The sequence below is a fragment of the Meriones unguiculatus genome, chromosome 3 (genome assembly GCF_030254825.1).
Source record: "Meriones unguiculatus strain TT.TT164.6M chromosome 3, Bangor_MerUng_6.1, whole genome shotgun sequence".
In the NCBI taxonomy this organism is placed as follows: Eukaryota; Metazoa; Chordata; class Mammalia; order Rodentia; family Muridae; genus Meriones; species Meriones unguiculatus.
The window spans coordinates 27342888-27362717 of NC_083351.1; the positions used below are offsets into that span (position 1 = coordinate 27342888).

A 19830-nucleotide genomic window follows, 5' to 3' on the forward strand; every position below is an offset into this window, starting at 1 on the left:
GGACTTTTTTTTCTTCTTCTTCTTCTGAAAGCAAAGCCTCTTTCACACCCTGGCAACCTTCTGCCTTCTCACTCACACATGACCCAGGGTCAAACATTAAATTCATATATATAGTAGCTATTCTATTATTTTTTTTCTTAAAACTTAAGTCTTTTCTAGTTCTTACCACTTTGAGAACGGGGGTGGGGATTAGAAGAGTACTGAGATGGGGTCTTGTGTAGCCTAGACTGGCCTTGAATTCACAACCCTTCTGCCTACCTCTCTTTTGTTGTTGTTGTTGTTTGTTTTACTTTGTTTTGTTTTGAGACAGGGTTTCTCTGTGTATCCTTGGCTGTCCTAGACTCACTTTGTAGACCAGGCTGGCCCCAAACTCTCAGAGATCCGCCTGCCTCTGCCTCCCTGAGTGCTGGGATAACAGGCATTCACCGCTGCACCCAGCCTTTCTGCCTACTATTTTAAAATGACAAAACAGCAGTGCGGCCTTGAGACCGGCAGCTTTCTGTCCTAAGTACTAAAGCATTTAAATAAGTTCAGGGCTGGGCATGTAGCTCAGGGGTAAAGTGCTTATGTCCATGAACATGTTATTGGGGGGGAGGGGGGATCTTCAGCCCTGTGAACAAACAAATGTGTCTAATTAGGAGTTATTATCCTCGTAGGAAGCAGTCCCATTATAAATTTAATTACCATATATGATCACTGTATGAGAGAATAAATTTCCACATTGTCGGCAATGCAGCTTTACATTTATAAAAGGAACCAGAAAAATAAGGATGACGTGTTCGGATTAAATTCTATACCATCTTGGCACAATCCAGAGTATCTGAGAAGAACTTCAACTGAAAAGATCACTCTCTAAGATTAGCCTGTGGGCCAGTCTGTGGTGGTGCAATCCTTTAATCCTGGCACGGGGGAGGCAGAATTAGGCAGATCTTGTGAATTCGAGTCCAGCCTGATCTACAAAGCAAGTCCAGGACAGCTAGGGCTCTGTCACACAGAGAAACCCTGTCTCAAAAACAAAGCAAAACAAACAAAGAAAAAATTAGCCTGTGGGCAAGTGTAAGGGGAATATTCTTGACTGATAATTGACGTGGCATGCCCAGCCCACTGTGGGGTGCTCCCACTCCTGGGCAGGTGGTCCTAGGAAGTAGAACAAAGCCAGCTGAAAGAGCTGTGACGAACAGCTAGTAAGCAACTTTCCTTCACGGTCTATGCTTTGGTTCCTGTCCTGACTTCCCTTCATGACGAACTGTAAGCTGAGATAAACCCTTTCCTCCCCAATTTGTTTTTTGGTCATAGAGTTTTATCACAAAAATAGAAGCCGAAAATACAGTTTTAGATTTTTCTCTTCCTTCAGATTTCAAATATAGAACCAGGCTCGGTGGCATACCAGGGGAGGCAGAGGAAGGTGGATCTCTGTGAGTACCAGCTACACAGAGAAACCCTGTCTCAGAAACAAACAAAACAAAACAAAACAAAAATCAGATTTCAAAATGTCCAGAAGTTTTATGACTTTCAAGCTCACTGTATTAGCTATGTAAATGCCTGTACATATACCCTGTGATGAAAAGATACCAGGCCCACTCAGAAGAGCCAAGACCATTCATGTCTGTGCTCTTCCCTGGCACTGAAGGGAGGTGATCAGATACAGAAACCTAGCAGCTTGGGGCTGTCACAATAGACCGGCAGATCACAGAGATCCGCCTGTCTCTGCCTTCCAAGTGCTGGAACTGAAGCCATGCACAACCACACCAGACTTTTAGGTTTTGTTTGTTTTACAGCACATATGATATCAATTTCTTATCACCCCTCTTGGCCGTCCATCCTGCTTGGGCCTCCCTACCTGTCTACCTCTCTGATTGATCTTATCTCCATCATCGGGGCCTGTGGCACTCACACGTGTCTTTTCCAAGTCTCTACCACCCTCCCATTCCTCCTACTCCTCTTGATCTCTGCCACGCCTGAATTTCCGAGTGCAGTTAGGTACCTTGGGTATATTAGCAACCATACTGGCAACTGTGAAAAACACCGGTAAGTCCATACATACCTAGGAAGCTATGTGGAAATGAGGGCAGTATGTGAGGTACTAATTGATGCAGCCTTGCGACCAGGTGGCCTCTCTAAACATAAAAACAGTCGTTGAGATGGTCTGATGGGTAAAGGAGTTTGCTGCACGAGCCTGACAACCCGAGTTCAAGCCCTAGAACCCACATAAAGGAGAGAGGAGAGGACCGACCCCAAAAACTTTGTCCTCTGACCCCACATGCACTTCGTGGCACATACACAATAGTAACATAAAATTTAAAATATAAAACTGTGCCAGGCCAGGTGTGGGTAGTGGCACACAGTTTTAGTCCCAGCACTTGGGCGTCAGACGCAGGTGAATCTCTGTGGGTGTGAGGCTGGCCTCACGGCTCCAGACCAGTCAGGAGAGACCAGGTGAGACCTGTCTTTAGAGATAAATAAATAAATAAATAAATAAATAAATAAATATTCTTTTACCCCTTTCAAGAGGATATGTCTATAATTCTACCCAGCAAAGGTATTCAAATGAGTCCACAAACCTATATTCCAAGGATATAAAATGTGGAACTATTTACAGTAATTAAAAGGCATAAGGAACCCAAATATATTTCCATGGGGAAGTTACTGTTTTTTTTTTTCCCCTTTAGGAACTAGTATGAGTATCTGCCTGCATATACCTACGTGAACCATAAATGTGCCTAGTGCCCACGGAGGCCAAAAGAAAACACCAGATCCTCTGGGCCTGGGTTACAGATAGCCGTGAGCCACTGTGTTGGTGCTAGGAAGTAAACCTGGGTCCTCTGCAAGAGCAGCCGGAGCTCTTCACCATTGAGCCATCTCTCCGGTCCTGGATGTTGCATTTTATGACAGTTCTAATTTTTAGTTGTTTTTGTTTGTTTGTTTGTTTGTTTGTTTGTTTGTTTTTGAGTCTCACAATTAGCCTTGGCTGTCCTCCATGGAACTCAGTGTGTAGACCAGGCTGGCCTTGAACTCACAGAGATCCACCTGCCTCAGTCTCATGAGTATTGGGATTAAAGGCGTGCACCACCTTGCCAGACTTTTACGTTCTGTTTGTCTTACAGCATACATCATATCAATTTCCCTATGTAGAGCATCACAAAGAAAGTCTAACCTACAGTGACCCATTTTGTCCTTTCTTGGGTGTGGGCTGTGTATAAATTCCATGGGTTCCGGACAGCTTATAGAAGCACGATTAATTAATTAATTAATTAATTAATTAACTTACTTTGGTTTCATGAGACAAAGTGTAATATAGCCCAGGATCTCCTGTTGCCTTTAGCTTGCTAGATAGCCAAGGTTAGTCTTAAACTCTCGATTCTCTTGTCTCTATCTTCCAGGTGCAGGGATTATGGGCACATGCCACCACAGCTGGCTGAAAGGCCCCTTCAGATGAGAAACAGATTTTCAGAGGCCTAATGAAACACAGCCTGGCCCTCAAGGCAAAGCAGGTGGCGATGATCTCAGCCCGCTGCAGTCTCTCTGAGGTATGAAGGCACCCACAGCTATCCAGTGGCCTGTTCGGTCACTCCGTCGCTGTGTCACTGTTCTGACTGCTGCATTAGTCATTAAGCAAAGATCACGGGGGTTCCTGGAGCTCTCTTTCGCGTCGGCCTGATCCACCTCCTGACGCGCTGCCAGTTTCTTGCTGCCTACTCTTTGGCGAAATGCCCCCCACAACACACACGCACAAAGATCAAAACCAAGTGGGATGGCTGTGACATGTTCTCACCCTGCCTGTAGGAACAACCGGGTGGGCAGTCAGGGTGCCTGAAGCCTTCTGGCTTGCGATGGAGATTGCAAGGAGCCCAGAGCCAGGATCCTTCCCCCAAGGTCGGCAGATACCATCTTGCGGTTGCTTGCTTGTGGATTGGTTTGGTTTTGTGACACAAAATTTCACTCGTCCTAGCCTTGACTCTACACTCTTTCTGCCTCAGCCTTCTAAATATGGGGGCTACAGGCACACAAAGAGTCCCAGCTAGCAAGCATTCTTTAACAAAAATACAAGCATGGGTGGTACAGATGCCTGTAACCCAGTTCTCTGGAGGCTGACACAGGAGGATTGAAATCTCAGACCAGCCTGCTTTTGCATAGCAAGACTCTGTCTCAAAAACAAAGAGCCAGCAAGATCTTTCCTTGGGTAAAAGCACTTTCGGGGCAAGCCTGATAATGGGGGCTTGATTCCTGGAACCCCTCCCTTAAAAAAAAAAAAAGTGAAGGCAGCAGAGAAAAAAGAAACTGAGCCAGATGCGGTGACCCAGGCACTTAGAAGACTGAGGCAGGGGACAGCGGTTTCAACATCTGGGATAGGCACTAGCAAGATTCTGTCTCAAAAGTCAAACGACATTTGTTAAAAAGAATTAAACTATGGAAAGCATTCTCTTCACTTGGGATTTCACCCCGTTCAAGCACTGGAAAAGGGAGAACTCCGATTGTTTACTCAAAGCAGCCTCCTGCCTTAAAACTAAATAAATAAAGTAGGGGTGGCGAGATGGCTCAATGGTTAAGTAAGAGCACTGGCTGCTCTTCCAAAGACTCAGGTTTGATTCCCAGCACCCATATGAAGGCTCACAGCATCTGTAACTCCAGTCTGACATTCTCTTGTGTCTTCTGAAGGCAGCACCAAACACACAATACATACACGCAGGCAAAACATCCATACACATAGAACAAAATAAAAAATAAGAATCAAAAAGTATTAGTGCTTCTCAGATCAAACACCTGCTGCCAATCCCGAAGAACTGAGTTTAAACTGTAAATTGTCCTTTGACCCCCAAAAGCACACTTGCCTGTGTGTGGGCCAAACAATAAATAAAAAATTTTAGTGCAATTTTTTAAAAATGGAAATCAGTAGGACCAGATGTGGTGATGTCTTTAATCCCAGCATTTAGGGAGGCAGAGACAGGCAAATCTCTGCCAGCCTGGTCTACATAGGGAGTTCCAGGGTTACATAAACAAAACAACAAAATTAAAAATCAGCAAGAAAAAAATGTCTGGAGACACATTTCAGCGACAGAGCACTTGCCTGGCATGCATGAAGCCCTGGAACAAAAGAAGGAAAAATGAAGGGAGTGGGATTTTCATGAGAGATTCCTGACCTCAGAGAGAGATTTTTTTTTCCCCAGCCACCTCTCAGCTGCCTCAGCTCACTGTATATCACATAATATTTTCTGGAGTTACAGTTTAAATTATTGCCAGAAATTTTAAGTGACCCATTTCAGTCCCTACATGAGTCTAAAAGCACAGAGGTGAAGTTGTTTCTGAAATAAGTTGTCTGAGGAGTAATAATACTCAGGTTTAATAATGTTCGCAGTAGTAATGCTCAATAGTACTAATGCTCTCAACAGCACAAATACTCAGTTGTGCCAATACCCCACAGTACTAATACTCGACTGTTATTAAACCATATAATTAATTACTGCAGCGGTTATTATTAACCCACTACCATACCAATAAAAGACACAGACGCCTGATAGAATTTTAATAAGCCTGATTTCACCTGGGGCTGGGCAGACATTAACCCCCTAAGCTACCTCGCTTTCTCACAGTCCCACATTCCAGGCCACGTGCTCTCATCATTCCTCTCCGGGCTACTTTTCACCCACCTGGGCTGCTTCTTTCCAGCCACACGGATGCTCGGAGCAGGCTCCTCCAGCCAAGTGCGTCTCTCCACACTAATCCCACACTTCTTCCTTCTTTCCTCCTGAGAACCTTTGCTCCACCTACCTCACCTCCACCCTTCCCAGATGCGTAGGCAACTCTACTAAGCCAATCAGGGATAATTCTGGAGGCAAGGTTGCACAGTATCATTTTGGTGTCCCTGAGGGACTGCCCATGGAACAGGAAGACTCTCAGGGAGCAAGCAATTAGCATCTGAATACAAAGCACCAGACCATGCTGTAACGGTATTAATACTCATCATGCCAACAGTCAACAGTGCTAATGCTCAGCAATGCAGAAACCCAGCAGTGCTAATGCTCAGCAGTACTAATATTCAACAGCGCTAATGCTCAGTAGTAGTAATACTCCATAGTACTAAGGCTCAGTAGTGCCAATACCCAGCAGTGCTAATGCTCAGCAGTGCTAATACTTGGCAGCCTCTGTGGTCCCAAGGAAGAAAAGAAACACTTGGTTAGTTAGATATGTCTCTGTTTATCTTTTAGTAAAGTTTTGTTTCCTTTTTATGTTTGTTTGTTTGTTTGTTTGTTTGAGACAGGGTGACCTGGAAATCCTGTCCTCTACCTCTCAAGTGTTGGTAAGTGCCACCACACCCAGCTCATCTCATTTTTGTGGGTCTGTGTGTGTGTGTGTGTGTGTACATGTTCGTGTGGGTATGTTGTACATGTTATATGCGCTGGTAGAGACCAGAGGTGAACATCAGGCATCTCTTTTCGATTGCTCTCCACTTAATTTTTCAGTATTTGTTTATTTTTCTGTATGTTGTGTGTGTGTGTGTGTGTGTGTGTGTGTATACCTGTTGGTGTGTGAGAGCATGCACATGCTGCAGGGTGTAGGGGGACAGCGTGACTGTTGGTCCTCACCTTCCCCCTTGTTTTTGAGGCAGTGTCTCTTGTTTACCGCTGTGCCGCCTGCTCCAGCTTCCGGAGGACTCTCTCGTCCCCACTTCCCTGCCATAGAAGGGCTGGGGTCACAGAGAGGGACCAGCCCACCTGGCTTTTCACGGGTCCCAGGGATCTGAGCTCAATTTGTGAGGCTGTTACGCAGGCCCTTTCACCTGCCCAGTCCTCTCCTAGCTCTCCCGCCTCTCCCTGAACCTGGATTTGGCCTGGCTGGCCGTGATTCCTGATGCTACCCCTCCCCAATGCCGGGATTACCACCGCCACCACCGCACCTGGCTTGTTACGCACAGCGTGTCCTTACCAAGTATGCCACCTCCCCGGCCCCTCTTCACCCTTGTGAGGCATAATTCCTGTGCAGGCTGACCCCAACAACATCCAAAGCTCTTCCTGTACCTAAGAGACACACAGGAGTGGACCTGTGGCTATCAGACATCCAAAGCATCACTGAATTTGGCATTTCACCCCACTCCATCCAAAACTCTTATTTTCGGCTGAAGAAATAACAACAGCAACCAAGCAAACAAACAAAAAAACAACTCAATTTCTCAGGCCTCCTTAATTTTCTTCTTTTCTGTCACTAGCCTTGCCCAAGCTGGTCCTGACCACTCTACGTAAGCAGAAGTGGCCTTGAATATCTGCTCCACTTCCCAAGTGCTGCAATTAAAGACACAAGCCACCAGTGTATGATGCTGAATCAAACTCTGGGACCCTGCATGTTACTCAAGCACTCCACCAACTAAAATATGTCCCTAGACATTAGGGGTCTTTTCTACTGCCCAGACAAAAAGCAAAGCTCATAATCACTGAGATCACAGAAAATAGATAATACAGAAAAGTTTATCAGACAAAACCAGCCTTTCAACTCACATTCATTCACACCAGCTCAAGCTACAGGCAGTGGCCAATAAAATACCAGAGTGTACGTGTTCAGTCTTTCAAAGCCAAGGACTTCCAGTAAATTCCTTTGATAACACTGGTCAATTGTCCCCTTTCTTGGGGAATTCCAAATCTCTTCTTAATGGGCAGCAGGGACCAGCTCCTATTAGAGAAGCCAAACATGCCTGATGCTTTCATTTCCCTTGCTGTAGGCAGCTAGGGTTGACATGTGGCCTAAGTTTGGGCAGCCAACTGCATTTGCTTCTATCTAAAACAACAAAACCAAAACAAACTAAAAACCAATGCCGTTTAACTCTAACTGGCCTGAAACTTGCTACAGAGACCAGGTTGGCTTTGATCTCACAGGGATCTGCCTGCCTCTGCCCCTCAAGTGTTGAGATCAAAGTCATGTACAACCATGCCTGTGGTGGAGTGAGGCTTGAGGAATTATGGCCTGGTCTCACTTCCGGTCCACTGTCCACTTCTGACTGAGGAATTGACCAGATGCCTCACAATCCTAAGGCCATGGCTTCCCATCCATGAAAGATTGTATCCTTTTTAAAACTATAAGCCAAAATAAGCCCACTCCCCATAAAAAAAAAAAAGTTAAAAAAAAAAAAAGGAATGATGTAAGGAAAAGAAGAAAGAATAGGTAAGGAAAGGAGGAATATTACTGTTACTTTTATAAAACTGTGTTTCTCAGTTTCTCCCTTAACCTGGCTATCATACAAATAATTGAGATGCTATTATATTTTTTAATAATAAGCTTCACAACACAATAACTGAGCAGTTAGTACCTTACTTTTAATCCTTTAAACTAATTTGGTTTCCTCCCAACACACTTGTTCTTTGTAGCTTTTCTGCTTTGGCTCCTTCTGCTGGTGTCTCTTGGACCTCTCCCATGGCTGAGTCCCCTTCTTCCTCCTTGAACTCCTCCCCTGGCTGGCAGAAAGTCCAGCCCTATTCTCTCCCCTGCTCAGCGATTGGCTGTAAGCTGCTTTATTGGCATATTGGGGGACAATGGGGAACAATGTTCACACAACATTGAGACAGAATATTCTCAGAAAAAGGATTGCAACACGATATGGAGGGTTACAGAAATTAGCCTTTAATTACACAATAACCTCATGCTGATAAAGGGATAGGCTGCATCCACACATTGCCTAGCCTTTCTATGACTATGTTGATATCCTGTGCACACACACATACACAGACCAGCAGTGTTCTGACTCACAGAGTTGTCAGCCGAGATTTATAGATCCACCTTGCTGTGACTGCTGCCAAAGGGCCTAGGAGAGCACTGCTCCAAGCTTCCATGTTTAATTTTAATGGGTCTTGGTTTCGTGAGCTTTGAGCATTCTAGTTTGTTTGTTTGTTTGGGGACTCTGTGTGTGTGTGTGTGTGTGTGTGTGTGTGTGTGTGTGTGTGAGAGAGGCAGAGAGAGAATGTGTGTGAGTGAGTGTAATGTATGAACATGTAGAGGCTAGAGGTCAATTTATAGTGTCTTTTATGGCTATCATTATTTATTTGTTTGTTTGTTTTGTTTTGTTTTGAGACAGGGTTTCTCTGTGTAGCCTTGGCTGTCCTAGACTCTCTTTGTAGACCAGGCTGGCCTTGAATGCAGAGACCCACCTGCCTCTGCCTCCCTGAGTGCTGGGATTAGAAGCATGCACCACCGTGCCCAGCCTATTATTATTATTATTATTATTATTATTATTATTAATAGAGTCTCCCACTGAGCCTTCAGCTCACTGACTCAGCAAGACTGGCTGGCCAGTCAGCTCCAGGGATCCCCCTGTCTCTGTCTCCCTAGCACTGGGATTATAGATATGCTTTTTACATGACTTCTGGGGATCCAAACTCAAGTCTTCGTGATTGTTCAACAACTGCTTTGCTAATTGGGCTATCTCCCCAGCTCCTTCCTTGTTTTGTTTTGTGTTTTTGAGATGGGAATAGCTGAGACTGACCTTGAACTCACAGTGACCTTCCTAACTCAGCCTCCAAATACTGGGATTACAAGCAGGAACTACCATGCTCAATCTGTGAGCATTCTTGTAAAGTAGGGCAGTCACACCCATCTCGTGGATAAAGAAACTCAGTCTCTCAGGGCAATTTTATCAAGGTTGGATACCCAGTAAGGCTAGGAACCTCTGACCCCAAGACTCTGGATCTTTCCCTTCCTCCATATTTTCTTTTCTTTTTCTTTTAAGTTTATCTTATACATGTGGGTGTTCTGCCTGCACGTATGTCTGTGTGCTACAAGCATGCCTAGTGACTGTAGCACAGATCTTCCGGAAGTGGAGTTGCAGATGGTTGTAAGCCACCCTGTGAGTGCTGGGAACTGAACCCAGGTGCCCAAGAAGAGCAGCCAGTGCTGTCAGCCACTAAGCCACCTCTCCAGCCCCGTCCTCCATGTTTTCTAAGCACGACCCCTTATGCAAGGGCACATCTTCATGCTCTCACACATATATCCCACCTTGTATCCTCCCTCCAGCTGCCCAGACAGACCTAGACCAAGCTCAGGGAATTTGAAATGGAAGCCAATCTTCAGGTGTCCACTCCAGGGTAAGGTTAGGGCTGGAAATGTCCATCACCGCCGTTGCTGCCACACGGACCCCAACTGGACACAAGTGCCCACACAAGAACAGGATTCTCCCCCCGCCTCTCAGAACCGGAAAGACCAGGTCAGGCTCACCTTCTCTTCTCTACCTAGCTCAGGAGGGACGCTGGGATAACACCCTTTGGACAGCTCTTCTTTGACGGAAGACACTTTGGTCATTCGCTTATGTTCTTTCCTAACTGCAGCGAAACAAGTAGGTTTCGAATAGCTGAATTGGTTTTCACTCTGCTGGCCCCACCCATTCATCAGTACCAGGCGAGTCCCTCCCGGGGCTGAGTCCAGCCTTGATGTGGCCAGGGAGCCAAGCAGTCTGTGCTGGGTGCACCCACTTGCTGCCCAGCTGGGCCTAGTGGGAGGCTTTTGGTGGCGTTGCTAGGCAACCTGGGTAATTGCTGAGGCCAGGGATTGGGCTTCTGAGCCACATAGATTAACAGGCTCCTTCATCACACTGCAAGCCATCATTATGCCTTGGTCCAGAGCCCGCAGCGATCTCTCTGTGGTCGTGGCCTGAAAGGATGCTTTTTTAGCTACAGAAATTAAGCACTGGGTCTTCAGTATTATAGGTTTGTGGCCGTGGCTGTTTTCTCTCAGCTCTATCTGTGAGCACACAACTTGAAATAAATAGGCAAAGAATTTAAAAACAGAAATGCCTTCACAAACCCCAACTCTACAAGTTTTCCTTCTGGAGGCAAAGCCCACGGCTCCCTCCCCTCACCCCGCAGAGAGGGCAACTAAGGTAGGGAGCTGTTCCTCCAGGCCTCTCCATGGCTCACTGTGCACTCACAGCGCCTTCCTTGAACCTCACTGCTCTGGCCTGGCTGTGGTTCAGGGTTGGGGAACCAGAGCTTGGGTGGCATGCACAATAGTATGTTCATATTACTTCCAAAGACTAAGATAATCCCCCCCTCACCCCGTCTTCAGAGTCCCTCCTACTCCTGTCATTTGGGAGATACTCCATCCACCCTGTGCTGAAGACATTGTTCCCCGTCTACAGACAAAGCAAAGGGAGCAGCAAAGCTTGTGTTCTAGTGATAGCAAAGCCAGTTCCCTGGGGCCCAGAGCTACATCCCATTGCCCCTCCCAGGGCTACTTAACACATCGCTTGGGCTGGGCGCATCCACCCCAGTAAATAGTAATAATAGCGATAATAACATACATATGTTGCTGAACTGCGCATGGCTGATACGCACTGTCATCCCAGCACCCGGGAGACACAAGCGGGAGAGTCCAGGGAATTTCAAAGCCAGACAGACCACATAGTGCATTCCAGGTCAGCCCGGACTGCCCAGGGACCCTGTCTCAGAAAAAGAGGTGAGCAGAGGGAGGGGCTGTGGAGATGGCTCAGCAGTTAGAAGGACTGGCTGCTCTCACAGAAGATCTGAGTTTGGTTGCTGGCGCCCATGATGTGCTCATAACTGCCTATAACTCCTGTTTCAATGTACTCCTGCACACGTGTTTTATGTGCATACGCTCAGGTGCTCATATAGACACATAAAATAAAAATAAATGATTTTTAGATTAATTTATTTTATGTGTATGAGTGCTTTGGCTGCACATGAATGCCAGGTACTCACATGGGTGAAATGAGGCCACCAGAGCCCCTGGAACTAAAGTTACAGGTGGCTGTAAGCCACCATGTGGGTGCTGGGAAACAACCCTGGGTCCTCAGAGAGCAACGAGTGTCCTCAACCACTGAGCTCCTGAATGTTCTTAGAAGTACCCACTGTTAGAGAGGACGCAGGACTCCTTCCTTGTTCATCGTGGCTGAGCTTTCAAAGCTGTCTCATGGACACTGAGAAAGATAGCCCAGAAAGTTGCCCGGAAGCAGATAACATTACTCAAGTGATTCGACCAAGCTGGCATTCCAGAGCACAGGACTAAAGAAACCCTGACACCACTTCAAGACTTTAAGAGGGCAAAAGCATTGCTTTTGTTAGAAATCTACAGCCAGATGGCACACGCCTTTTAATCCCAGCACTTGGGAGGCAGAGGCAGGTGAATCTCTGTGAGTTCAATTCGAGCCTGGTCTACAGAATGTTCTAAGACAGCCAGGGCTACACAGAAAAAACAAAACAAAACAAAACAAAACAAAACAAAAAAAAAAACTTGTCTTGAAAAAATTAAATAAAGAAAAAAGAAAGAAAGAAAAGAAATCTTAAGTGTTCTTCCAACCAATTTCCACTTCTGTGTATGTATGTGCACTCAAGTATGTGCTGGTTTGATTGCACATGTGTTCGTGTATGGAGACCAGAGCTCAGACTCAGGTGCCTCTCTCCAGGAACTGTGTCCTCCTTGCTTTGTTTTTTGAGTTAAGCTCTCTCACTGGAGTCCCCGGGGTGCTTGGTGGTAGATGAGGCCAGCTAGCCCCAGGGATCCTCCTGTCTGTCTCCTCAGGGACAGAATTTCTCTCCAGGCCCTTCCTCCTCTCCACCCCCTTTTCTAAAAACAGGATCTCATTTAGCCCAGGCTACCCTCTATTTAGCCAAAGATGACCTTGAACTCTGATCCTCCCACCTTCACTTCCCACGTGCTGAGATTACAGGCGTGTATCACCACACCCTACTGAGATGTCATTCATTGCGTTATCTAATTTTTTATTTATTTATTTTTAACTCTTTTGGTTTTTTTTTTTAGACAGGATTTCTCTCTGTGTAGCCCTGGCTGTCCTGGACTCACTTTGTAGACCAAGCTGGCCTGGAACTCACAGCGATCCACCTGCCTCTGCCTCCCAGAGTGCTGGGTCTCTCTAGATAGCCCTGGCTGGCCTGGACCTCATGGTGTAGACTAGACTAGCTGCAAACTCACAGAGACACTTGGGGTGCTGGGATTAAAGTTGGTCACTATCACACCCAGCTTCTTTTTTTTTAACAACCCAGGTCCTCTGGGAGAGCAGTCGGCTCTCTTAACCTCTGAGCCATCTCTCCAGCCTCTAAAGATTTTTTTAAAATTTTAACCACGTGGGCAGGGGCAGATACGTGCACATGAGTGTCTGAGGAAGACCAGGTGCACGGAATTGCCTACAGCCGGAACTGCAGAAGATTGTGAGGTTCCCCGTGCTGTTTCCGGGAATTGAACCTGGGTGTTCTTCATCACCGAGCCCCTGAGCATGAGAGTTTTAAATGGTATCCAAGACAGAAAGAAAGAAAACTATAATAGGCCTTAGACCTTATTAAGTAGGCCCCTATTCAGGCCATAAAACTCAGCAAGCAGACAGCACCACCTGCCAAATGAAAAAAAAAAAAAAAAACAAAGACCTAATCCATCAAAGTCCATGATTATGGAAAAGTCCCCAAATGTACTAACCTTGCTTTTTGGCTTCTGTAGTTCTGCGTCTGACTAACTGTTCTTGCTAACCAAAGTATATCAACCCAGGACATGGTTTTGTGCTTAGAAGCTCACCCTGAGAGAGGCTCAGTGCTACACCAGGATCCTGAACACCCAATGTAGTCCCTGGCTGGTTAATAAAAACTTTCTATTGGCTTACACCCACATTAGAGCAGTCTTCTCTAGTGAATACCTCTCGACAAAACTGGAGAGTGGGCGGAGAGATAGAGACAGAGAGGGAGAGAGAGGTTTGTTTTCAGGGCTGGGAAAGTAGTTCAAAAGGTGAAGTGTGAGCTGAACTGGATCCCGAACAGGAATGGCAGTACACACCTGTAATCCCAGCTCTCAGGTCAGGAGGCAGGGGCAAGCAGATTTCCATGGGCCTGGGAGAGGGAGATAAAAACAGAGACAGAGAGAGAAACAGAGAGACAAAGAATCAGACAGAGAGGAGGGGCAGAGGGAAAAAAGGGAGAGAGAGAGGGAAAGGTGTAGAAAAGGGAGAATGGGAGGAGGGAGAATGGGAGGAGGGAAAAAGAAGAGAGGAGATGGGGAGAAGGAAGGGATGGGGGAGGGGAGAGGTTAGAAGAGGGAGCTTGAGAGCCAGCTTGTATTTTTTAACCACTCTCCCTGGGCATTCTTACATATACCACCATTCTCTGGTGACCACATCTCATGTGATGTGTGTGTTTTGGCAAATAGTTCCTAGATGCCTGGTATGTGTTAGGCTCTAGAAAGACATAGACAAAGGAAGAAAAGAAAGCAAGGCAAACAACAACAAAAAGATCTGCCCCTCTTCTCTTCAGAGGGAAACAAAAAGTCCTGAGAACTGCTGCAACGCAGTACCCTGTGATTTAGATGAAAAGCGGGGCAGCATCGGCACGGTGGGGCAGCCATTCTGTTTCCAGAGCCTATTGTAGCAGACTGAAGATGAGCACACTAGCTGCCATCCCCTCCCCTGGAGATGGAACTGGAGATGGAACCTCGTGCCTGGTTTTAACCGGTACCACATGGCGGAAGGAGTACTGGGGACTGTCCGGGGCCACGCTTTAAGAAATGTGTGTGTTGACTCCCCGCAGACCACCATGCTCTGCAGAAGCCCACGCTCCCCACATGGAGGCTGAGGCCATGTAGAAAAGCAACAGGGAACCAGACCAATAACAACACCTTCCTGGACTTCCCAGGCAAGAATACAGTCAAAGCCGGGCACGGTGGTGCACGCCTGTAATTCCAGCACTCAGGGAGGCAGAGGCAGGGGAACCGCTGTGAGTATACAAAGTGGTATACAGCCTGGTCTACAAAGTGAGTCCAGGACAGCTAAGGCTACACAGAGAAACCCTGTCTTGGGGGAAAAAAAAATACAGTCAAGTGGATGACTCGAGTTGACAGCAAAGAGAATGGAAAAAGTGTTCAGTCTCCCTAAATTCCTGACCCACTGAATCATGACATTTAATTTTGGAGTTAGTTATTTAAGACACAGCATTAGCTATCAATATACAGAGCTAGATGACAAGAGGACATCTCACTGTGTCTTCCCACTGGCATTGGTCATCTGTCTCTGTATCCCTCTATACAGTAGATTGCGGATGACTCTGCTGAAGAAGCCTCCAAAATTAGCCTCCCCCTCCATTCCTATTTTCACCTGCTCTTTGAAACAAATCACACACTAGAGTTTATCAACTTGCTCAAAAGCCATGGCAAGGTAGCTCAGCCCGTAGAGCAGTTGTCTCGTAGGCACAAACCTTGGGTTCCATTGATAGCACCCCAAATTGGGGGGTGGGGAGCCATTAGCTAATTATAGCCATTAGATAATTTCCATTATCTCCAGGATAAATACAGTGGTTGCATGACTTAACTCTTTGTTTTGGTTTGGTTTGATTTTTATTTTGGTTTTTTGTTTCGGGTTTTTATTTTTGACTTGCGTCATAGACTAGGCTGGCCTTGAACTTATAGCAATCTGCCTGCTTCTGCCTGCCTGAGTGCTGGGACTAAAGGTGTGTGCCCAGCTAGCTCCTGCCTTTTTATAGAATCCAGCTTCCATCAAGCTCTCCCAAGAATGTATTGCAGCATGGGACATATCCTGTCTCTGACACTCATCAGGCCCTCTCCTGCCTCAGAGTCCTTGCACTTGCTATTCCGTCTAGCCAGGTCCCCAACCCCAACACAGCAACCTCAACACACACACACACACACACACACACACACACACATACACACACACACAAGGCTGGCACCTCCCTGAGAAGTCTCCCCAGCCTACGCCTTCCTCCCCTCAATACTCTATCTAGTTCGTTTTCCTGCTTCCTTGCTGTAAACACTTATCAGACCTAAAAATATCCAGCATATTTATTGTCTGTCTGTAGTAGTTACAGGAAGCTCAGGATTGTTCTTTTTCTTTCCATCTGCATCTCAGCATCTACCTTAGTGAAAGGCACCCCGAGAGCCTTGAATAGGCCAATCAAGTAAATGAAGGGGGGAAGAGGAGAGAGGAAACGGAGTGAGAAAACGCTGGTTCCTGCTCCTGTGCAGCCCCTGCCTGCTTGCAGAATCCAGACCAGATGCTCACCCCACCAAGCAAAGCCCCTGTGTGCCAGCCATCCACTCTTTGCCCCTGAAGCCCATAGGAACTCTGAAATACTATGCCCTTTCTTGTACTTCTTCTGGAAGGGTTCTAGAGATTGAACCCAGGACCTCGAAGGAACTAAAGAAGTCCTTTACCAATGAGCTATAGCCCCATCTTTCTTTTAACTTTTGAGACAAAGTCTCACCAAGTTTTCCAGGCTGGCCTTGAAGCTGAGATCACAGCCCCGTTCCATCAGACTTCACTTAATGGTTTTGTGTTTTGGAAAAAGGGTGTCATATAGCCCAAGGTATTCTGTGGCTTTCTAGCCAAGGCTGGCCTTGAACTCCTGGTCTTCCTGTCTCCACCTCCCAAGCTGAGTCTTCTCAGTTCTACTTTTATTGATTTTTTTAAGATTTATTTATTTGTTCATATATGAGTACTCTATCTGCATGTGCACCTACATGCCAGAAGAAGGCATCAGATTTCAGTACAGATGGTTGTCAGCCACCATGTGGTTGCTGGGGGTTGAACTCAGGACCTCTGGAAGAACAGACAGTGCTCTTAACCACTGAACCATCTCTCCAGCCCCTCGGTTCTAATTTTAAAGTCTGTAAGTAAAGACGGAAGGATCTTAAGAATTAACAGACTGACATAATGACTCAGAACCCAAATTCCAGAGAAACTCAATGTGTCTGAGCACAAATCCTGATTCTCATCAACCTGAGCAATGTACTGAACCTTTTTTTTTTTTTTTTTTTTAGGTTGTAGGGATGGAACCCAGGGCTTTTCAAATGGCATGCAAGCATTGTATCACTGAGTGACACCCCCAGCCTGTATTAAACCTCTTAATACCTCAGGAACTTCATCTGTAAAAGGACCATGTGAAGTTGGGCCTTTAATCCCAGTACTGGGATGCCAAGGCAGGTGGGTCTCTGTGAGTTCAAGGTCAGCCTGGTCTACAGAGCGAGTTCCAGGACAGCCAGGGTTGCACAAGGAGGCTGGAGAGTTGGGTCGGAAGTTAAGAACACATGCTCTTCTTCCAAAGGACACATGTCATGGTGACTCAGAACCATCTGTATCTCCAGTTCCAGGGGATCAGTCACCTCCTTCTGACCTACATGGACAACACACACACACGTGGTGCACATACATGCATGCAGACAAAACGCTCATATAAATAGGTAAATATTTTCAAAAGAAAGAAAGTAGAAAAAGTTATGAAGATAACTGAAGGTTGCTTTGTTCCGGGATAAGAACAAGCAAAAGAGATTTGCTGAATGGAGGGAAGGGCTATGCCTTACGACAGATTCACAGTACTCATTTTAAGTAAGTATAGTCATTGACACTAATTAGGAGCCAGAAACAGAAAAGAAAAAAAAAATAAGCTTCCTTAATACAACAAGGAAATGAGCGGATAGCATGAAGTCTGGTCTACAAATTTCTATTCCAGATCCATTATGTATTAGCCGTGTGACTTTAGGTGAATTCTGTGAGGTTTTGATGTAATGAGATAATGCCTTTGTGGTTGGTTGGTTTGGTATTTGAGGCAAGGTCTCTCTGTGTGGCCCAGACTGGCCTTGAACTCAGCCTCCTGAACACTGAGATGGCAGGTATAATGCCTTTTAGATGGTTGAGTGCTCGGCCCCAAGTGGGACTGAGGGACTATGGGCGATTACTACTTGTTGAGGAAAGGGTGTCACTTTTTCTGAGGTGTGCCACAGTTAATTTGTCTTTCTGATGCTCAATAAACCCTCACCTCCACTCAAAACTCAGGGGGCCACACGCTTGAAGTAGACTGAGGATAGCAGTTGGAGAGAGGGGGAGGAGGGGAGGGAATGGAATATGTAAAAGTGACTAAAATTTATTTCGTAAATGTAGAGAACTGTCAGACAGTTTTTTAATGGGGAGAGGCTGCTCGGAGTAGCGGCACATTAGAAAGGCAGAGGCAGGAGGATCTCTGGGAGTTCAAGGCCAGCCTAGTCTACACAGTGAGTTCCAAGCAGCCAAGTCTAGACAGGTGAGATCTGTCTCAAAAAAAAAAAAAAGTAATAAAATAGATTTTTTTTTTTTTTTTATATGAGAGGAGAATAACGTCTTTGGACTTTCCCAGGTCAGAAACACATCATAAAAGTCTGGTCCCAGCCCTGGCCCAGTGTTTGTACTTTCAGCCAGGGCTGGTCTCCGCCTTCACACCCCTGGCCTCCAGCTCCCTAGAGCACCTGCCTCCACTGCTCAGTTCGGTTTACAAGCCACGCAGGTCCTGTCAAGAGCAGGGCTGGTCTCCCGTCGAGCCTGCAGCAAGGGAGGTGCCACGGGAGGTGCCACGCAGGCGGGGGCAAAGAGGAGGAAAGCACAGACGTTTACCCAGGTGCCACGGAACACACAAACAAACAAACAAACAAACAAAGAAAAAACCCTTGATCTTACAGATGAGGACACTGAGGCCCAGGAAGTAAATAGGAGATGGAGCGGATTAGCAATCCAGGCCTCTCTGTGACTCCCATCATGCCCCGCTGCCTGCCAGTCAGCTTGTAGATGCTCTCGGATAAATTTCCAATTTTCTTATTCAGAGGAGGAGAAATGACATGCTCCTCCCTCCGGACAACTGAAATGCATGCTCAGCTAACGAGTGAACAAATGAAAGCCCTTCGGTGCCCATACCAGGAAGGAGGAAACAGCACAGCAGCTGAGCCGAGCTGCCTTGCTGGAAGAGGTGAGACCTCTTCCTGCCAATCCCGCAAGGCACCCGCAGAGAGATTGGGGAACCACAGGTAGGGCACCGCTCAGGTGGAGGTAGAGACTCTGGTTGCCGGTGCTGGTGCAGCTGGCACGGTAACACACAAACACACACACACAAACACACACACCAGCCCTTCTCCCGCCAAAAATAAAAATAATCCCTGGAAGTGCGAGGATAAGGCTGGGAGGAAGTAATGAAGTGGTTGAACAATGCAGCGGGGGAGCAGAACTAAACTCGGGTCACCTCCCCAGCCGTTTTCAAAGCGCTGCCAACTTGGAAAGTTTCAGAACCCTAAGCGGGGCCGTTCTAGGTTCTTCCCGAAGGTAGATTCTGGAAGCAGCACCCTTCCTTTCCCTCGTCCTTTCCCTCGGCTTTAGTGGGCTGCCTAGAATTCCCACCACCCGCCTCCTGCACCCGGCCTCCCGCTGCCTGACCCAACCCCTGCACCTTACCTGGGGAGGCCGAGGCACAGCCGTGCCTCACTGCCGTCCGATGTTGCTCTTCAGGCGGCCAAGGCGCTGCAGCCTGCCCGGCTCTCCTCCCGCCCTCCCTGAACTAAAATCGTCCAGGCAGGTTCGTAAGGGGGAGGGAGCGGGAGGAAATCCCCTCCCTGCCTAGTGGCCTGCCTAAGCTGGGCCAGCCTGCTAGACAGTCTTCCCTGGGCTGGCCCTGGATGAATGAGTCCTGGCCTCCTCCTACTTGGGTTTGTGCCAGGGAGCCTGTGACAGCCGCCCTGCTCTTTCTCCTGGCCGCTGCTACCCATGCCGCCTGCCTTCCTGCCTGTGACTGAGCGGGCCTTGTGTTCTCAGCTCACCGGGAAAGGCCTGCTAGGTTAGGTCTCAGTTCCTTTGCATGAGATTGTCCTGGATCACGCTCTCGTGGACCCGGGCCTGGTACTCTACAAAGACTGAGCGACTTGACGGCGCTGAGCAGAAGCTTAGTCGCATGGCTCCTAGGTTCTACCCAAAGACTGCATGTGCCTTCCCCTCTCCCCTCCCCCTCCCCCCCTCGTGCAATGGGTTCGCCAGTCTCTGATTATCTATTTAAAGTATGTTGAGGGTGACTGGCCTTGTGCCAGGTCCTGAGAGTG

General features: G+C 47.0%; 1 protein-coding gene and 1 long non-coding RNA gene across 5 annotated transcripts in view; one reads left to right on the forward strand and one right to left on the reverse strand.

Annotated features, from left to right (window-relative positions):
* The window catches only part of Rhbdl2 (rhomboid like 2), a 44123-nt gene extending 24679 nt beyond the window's left edge, over positions 1-19444 (reverse strand). Inside the window, exon 1 of one of the 2 annotated variants that reach the window (XM_021626883.2) lies at positions 19193-19444. The gene's annotated coding sequence lies outside the window, so the exon portion shown is untranslated. Of the gene's footprint in view, positions 1-10191; positions 10312-19192 lie in introns of those variants that run through there. The other variant, XM_060379605.1, reaches the window with a different exon arrangement.
* Positions 1-19830, forward strand: part of LOC110540095 (uncharacterized) — a 123567-nt gene that overhangs the window by 79470 nt on the left and 24267 nt on the right. Inside the window, exons 7-9 of one of the 3 annotated variants that reach the window (XR_009590624.1) lie at positions 3381-3527; positions 6257-6295; positions 16762-18054. This is a non-coding gene — a long non-coding RNA (uncharacterized LOC110540095). Of the gene's footprint in view, positions 1-3380; positions 3528-6256; positions 6296-7201; positions 13368-16761; positions 18055-19830 lie in introns of those variants that run through there. The other 2 variants (XR_009590626.1, XR_009590625.1) reach the window with 2 other exon arrangements.